At 34.9% G+C, this 6,465-nt stretch overlaps 1 pseudogene; it reads right to left on the reverse strand.

Moving 5' to 3' along the window:
- Positions 1–2,576, reverse strand: LOC133732760 (inorganic pyrophosphatase TTM2-like; annotated as a pseudogene).
- Positions 2,577–6,465: the final 3,889 nt, after the last annotated feature.

Here is a 6,465-nt window from a genome sequence, read left to right on the forward strand (position 1 = left end):
TAGAAACTGGAAATTGCTTTGTACCATATATTCATCAAAAACCTGGAAACCACTAACAACATTGTACTACCACTTCAATCAGCCACCAAAGTGACCAAACTACATCAATTGTTCCAAATTTTCAACCAAGTAAAGTCAATCCAGCCTGAAATTGACTACTTTGCTAGGGTTAAAATGATCGATAATAGCAGCAAAAGCCGTTCATTTAGTTAGGCAAGAAACCCTCCACGCTCAAGGTCAAGTGCCTTCTTACCTCTCTGAGAGTGGGGCAAGACAAGTAATGTGTTTGTTGCTGTGTAATCTCCATCATCCTTCCTCATATAAACCCATGTCCAAACCATCATTGAAGAATACATAACTGCTTCTTTTAAGGATAGTAGCAATTGTGTATCCCAGAGCCATTAGTCCACCAAGAAGACGCACACTGACCTCAAAAGTTATTCTTGGTGATATAACAAATGGATTATCTGTCACCCACTCCTGAAATAGGCAGCACGCTGTCTAATCATGTACATGAAAATATATTGACTTTTGGCTATATCTCTTATCATTTAAGGCTGAGGCTATATATAATTTTGACCTCAGTAAGTCCTTCACAACATATCTCATCTCACACAAAATATAGAAACTAAACTTTGAAAGGCAAACCTCAAACATGAGACTATATTTCCCATCTTTATCCCACATCCTAAGATATGATTGGCAAGATTCTGGATCTTCACCAGGTGGTAGAAGGTATGTGTCATAGGTCTCCTCCTTGGCTTATGTATGCTCCTCAGTAAAGACTGCCTTTATTTGATCCACTGACAAGGGCTTCGCTGACTACAATATATAAGGTGCACTACATTTTCAGTGAAGATGCAGGTGTAACAACTTCAGGTTAGCAATCAACACCAACACAAGCACCTTTACAGAAAGGAATGGAGATTAACCTTTAAAATGTAAGTGGGACTTAGAAATCCAGTAAATGGATTGAACTTTTTGATAATTTTTACATGGCTCGATAAAGGCCTTGTACATCGGGTATACCTGTACATGGGAAAGAAGTTCAGAGCTTCTGGGAAAACAACAATTTGTCAAGTGCTTATTGGTAACGAGGGAAGCAGAGAAGTACTGTTTCAGATATTTGATGAATTATTACTTCTGGTTCTTGGCCAGCTCGCTGTATGTCCCATAAAACCCTTTTAACAAGGTCAAAGTGAACATCACCTGTGACAGATACTCATAGATCCAATAAAGGCCGCAACTTTTCACTCAAAGCATAGATGCCCTCAATGATCACAATGTGGGAGCTTGGGACTTCAAACTGTCCTGTCACCAGTACATTCTTTAACATAAGATTTAACCCAGATCAAATAATATGAAAAGTTGTAGAAAATACAATCACTATCAATAAATAATTTTAATAAGCCACTATTTAGCACCTAGAAGCATTCTCTTAATTAACAAAAATAATCATCACCATTCACAGAAATAGAAAGCATACATTACAATCAAGTTGGTTTAAGAAATCAAAGTATAATTGCTCAAAAGAAAAGCGACTCATACAGTGCAGAATAACAGGTAAAAATCAAACCACCCCAAGCAAAGAAACCACATCGATGTTCATGTATTCAATCATCACAAATGACATACTAAGAGACCACATCGCTGTTCATATATTCAATCATCACAAATGAATCACTAAGAGAACTAATACTTGGCAGATTATCGTTTCTCAAGACCATGATTTCAATTCAAAGCATAAACCAATAGAGCAGTATAGAAATCAAGTAAATTTGTAAAGTAAAGAAGTCACTCACCTCAAATCTAAACAGGACCAGAACTAGAATGAAAGCAAGGCTCAAGAAGTTATGCCAAACTTCTTTCAAGTCTTCAACATCCTGAATTTCGATGGTGAAGTTCCATGATCATGAGATCAAATTCTCACATCTTCCTCCTAGTTGCAGTACCCGAAACTCCTAGACCAAAATCCTATTCTAGAACAGAAACTCTCCATAAGACCGACTCATCATTGAGCCAAACATCTCTATCTCTTTCTCCCTTCCCATCTTCTTTTTCTTTTCTTCTGTTTTTTCCTTTCTCTTCTTTCTTTTCTCTTCGTCCCTCTCCTCTATTCTTTTCTTCTCTCCCTTTCTCCTCCTCTGTTCGTTGTCCCCGTTCCTTTTTCTTTTTCTTTTTTCCCCTTTCTCCGTCTAATCCCCTTCATCTCCAGTTGACAACAACTCACCCTTATCCCTTGATTAGAAAACCAAAACCAATAACAACCAAAATCAGATTGAAAAAATTGAGGAATCAGATTAGATTAGGGTTCACTTACCCCCATTGGACGGTGAAGGACTCGGAGTCCCAGTACTCCTTGTGGCGGAGTACGTTGATGTCGGCGTAGACGCGAGCTTTGGACATGGCTGCGAGCGAGATTGGGAGGCGAGATCTGAGTGGGCTTGGGTTAAAGGAGAGAAATCCAATTTGTTTCTTTTTGTTCTGTTGTAATGAGCAAGCCAAGAGGGAGTTCGATGTGGGTGACGAGGGAATAAGATCGAAAATTGGATGAGGAGGGATTTTTTTTTTTTTTTTGAGAAAATTAGATATAAACCCAAAAAATCAACCTTCTATTAGAAAAAACCCATGCATACTTTTCTTTTAATTTACACCCAAGTCACATTAATAGACCTTCCATATAGAGTGTATGCCTATAATCAATATTTTTTCTTATTTTCATATATGTCTAATTTGCCCTTTTACATTCTCTCAAGTAATACATGTCTAATGTACCTACTAAATATGTATGTGTCGATAGGGCTTAAATAAAAGAAATGTTCAAGCTTAATAGAGATCAATACGCAATGATGTATACCACAATTGTAGGTATAATACTTTTGTTTATACAATCATAGGTATAATATAATAGAAAACCTAACAAAGAGGTATGATACAAAAAAATAAAAATAAATTCTAATACAGAGATGTTATACAAAAACTATCAACATTTAGGTTGTAATCGAATATATAGAAATAAAAAGTAAACCTCCTATATGTTAGATACATACATGAAATCAAATTATCTAGAAAAAAAAAAAGTATTCTAATGATCAGGTACCTTTTTTAGATAAAACTTTTAGATTGTAATTGGAAATAACATATATACATTACAAATAGAACAACTGTATAATATGTTATTAACCTATGTCTGCTTTCCATTCAAGTGTTTATATGAAACAGATAACATACCTTTTATATACAAAAAACCAAACCACAAAATAGAGAAATCATATATAAACCTCGAATTAAGTATTGATTACGAGAGCTTCAATCAAGGGTCTAGTTCATCAAGTGCATGTATTTATTTAATTTAGAGCTTGTGGCATATTCAGTAATTTCTGACAAAAATATGTTTTATTTTCTATGTTAATTAATTAGAATTTATTTATGTAATCAACCTAATCAACAGATTTTGGTGTATATTAGGAAAAAATCATGGGTGGACTTAATCTAATAGGTGTAATGAAATTTGGGTGTAAAATGAAATGCCCCTTTTTTTTTTGAGAAGGATGAGGAGGGAATCTGAAAATTGGGGAGTGAAAGCATTGTTGTGCAGCGCGAAACCATTCTTTTGAGTTTGATAAATTTGTCCGGGACTTCGGGAGAGATAAATCATTAAAAGTTTGGAACTAAATTTCTTCAAGTTGTGCCAAAAAAAAATAGCTACGACAAAATCCAAAGTCAATTTATCTCCTTTAATTTGAGGAGACGACAAAAATATGTTGTCTGAACACAAACGAAAAAATCAGCTACGACACGAATCGAAATCAATTTATCTCCTTTGATGAGACGACAGATAACTGTTGTTTGAAAATAAACTTAATTCTGAAAACTAACTTACCATGGTATGTTGCTATATTCAGAAAATAAATTTTGGACTGTCTGTTGTTAAAATATATCAGACGACAGAAAACAACCTGTCTGTCGTCTGATGAGGTTATTGGCATAGTGAACTAAATGTACATTTGTGCATTCATCACAAATCACCATGAATACTGCATTTAAGGAACGAAGTAATCGAACTTAGGCAGAGTGACATATATGCGATATTGTTAGTGTTAAGGTGAATGCACAATTATGGACCTGTACGTGTATATTGTACTCATCAGGTGTACGTTACTAGCACTCATCACTTTTAATTAATGATAAACTAGTATGTATTACTATTTTCTTTATTAAATCGATTCGACTTTTCAATGAGCCAACATGTAAGTTTTTTTTTTTTTTTTTTTAAAAAAGGGGGAAGACGTCAATAGAACCACACACGCACCCTCATGCAATGTATTCCAGCTTTGCCACACACACGCACCCTCATGCAGTGTATTTCAGCTTTGCCAGACTAATCACTGCACCGCAGACGCACGAACCCTCGTGTTAACAAACAAAGGTCCCTCAAATCTGCTGGCCACGGGATGGAGCTGGGAATCAAATGCTAGACCTGAGAGTTCCAGACTAAGCCGCTTGACTAACACACCACACCACGTATATATAATCTATTGGAACCCTTACACACCATCTTAATTAGACTTCCAAATATTCGCATTCATAAGGTCGCTACACCACGCCTCAATTTTGACTACTTAATGCAAGTAAATGTACAAGTGCTACATATCATATATTTACCGGCAAACTATTCACAAGGACGATTGTCTAGAAACTTTGCTCATTTGGTCCCGACTTATTTACAGTACTTATTACTAGCTAGTGCCTAGTTAGAATCTTGATGATGAATAAAGATGAAAGGCCGGTTTGTTTGTGGGGAAAGTGACAAGTACGTACTACCATGCATGAATGCACAATTATGGACCCGTGTATATAGTACTCTTGAGGCGTTACTAGCACATACTCAGCGAGTTTAATTAGTAACAAGTTATGTATAACTATTTTAACTCCACATTTACCAGTGACACCCGCAAAGAGAGAGGCATCACTCCTAAAGCTAGGACTCACTACTAGCAAAAGGCTCATAGAATACATATTTTTTTCTGTATCTTTTGCTTCAAATGATATAAATAAAGATATCTAAAACTCATTAGGTACGGTGCAGCCACGGAATGAAAAAGAGTATTCTCTATCGCAAGTTCCACTAACCAAAAGCCACGCTTAAGACTTCAGTATCTCCCATTTTTCTTTTCTTTTTTACTGCATTAATTTTTATTTTCTTTCTCTCTCCTCATTTTCTTTTATTTTCTATTTTCATATTTACCAAAATACATAAATACTTTTATACGTATACAGAATACGTTATACTTTATTTAATATTATATTTTTTGTATAATATTAATTTATCCATAATTACGGATAATTATCCATGTGTATTAAGCAATGGATACACTATGACATCAGTATCGTTTAAATTTTATATTTAAAAAAAATATTATGAAAATCAGTAATTTTAATATAAATAAATTATATCCAAATAATTCTAATTTTCACTGAATTAAAAAAATAATAATAACAATGAGGCATAACCATTAATATTCTAAAGAAAATATTCTGAATCCCGCCGACGCTTATTGGAGTTAAATCCCAATATATTCTTGGTGGCCAGGGGGGAGGAAGCGTTCTGACAAGATCCCCCGAGCACGGATTAGTCTAGGGGTCGTCAACGGGCCGGGCCGGGCCTTGCTATATTTTTAAATAATTGCGGGCCGGGCCGGGCCGGGCTTTATTAAAAATCAAAGGATCCAAGCCCGTCCATATAAAGCGGGCCTTGCGGGCTTTTTCGGGCCGGGCCGGGCTTAGCCTTGCGGGCTTTTTTGGGCCGGGCCTTGCGGGCTTTATTTATAAATAAATATTTAAAGACACAAGTTTTTTTTTTTTTTTAATCGAGCTTTGGAAATTCAATGGATAATGATCAAATACAACCAAAGATAACAATCTATATAACTATATTGTACCAAAAAAAATCTATATTTATATATAGATACTAATTTGTTGATAAATAAATTTTTAAAGACAATAATTTTTTATAAATCTATATTTATACATCATACACTCCAAAGAGCTACATATAGCAATTCAAAGAAAATGAGAAACCGACCGTTGGATGAGTTTATTACAATAAATTATGAGTGTGGTAAAAAATTTAGCCAATTTAACCATATTTTTGAATCCGATCGGATTGGTCAACCGTAGTCACTTATATGTTTTATTGGTTGACCAATGGCGTGGCAACCGCGAAACGTGCTTATTTTTTCACATCACGTTTGTATATATTCCATCGATGGATGTGCGTGGACATAAGATAAAAAAAAATAATTTTAATTACAAACACATTGGACAATACCAATTTTATTCCTAAAGTTATATGACTTATACATTGCATTTAAATTGTTTAAGTTCATTCTAAAGCAACCATGAAGTGGAAAATGAATTCGGAGAAACCAACCGTTTGATGGAGAGATTGTAATGTTTTATGGT

The sequence above is a fragment of the Rosa rugosa genome, chromosome 2, assembly GCF_958449725.1.
Source record: "Rosa rugosa chromosome 2, drRosRugo1.1, whole genome shotgun sequence".
NCBI lineage: Eukaryota > Viridiplantae > Streptophyta > Magnoliopsida > Rosales > Rosaceae > Rosa > Rosa rugosa.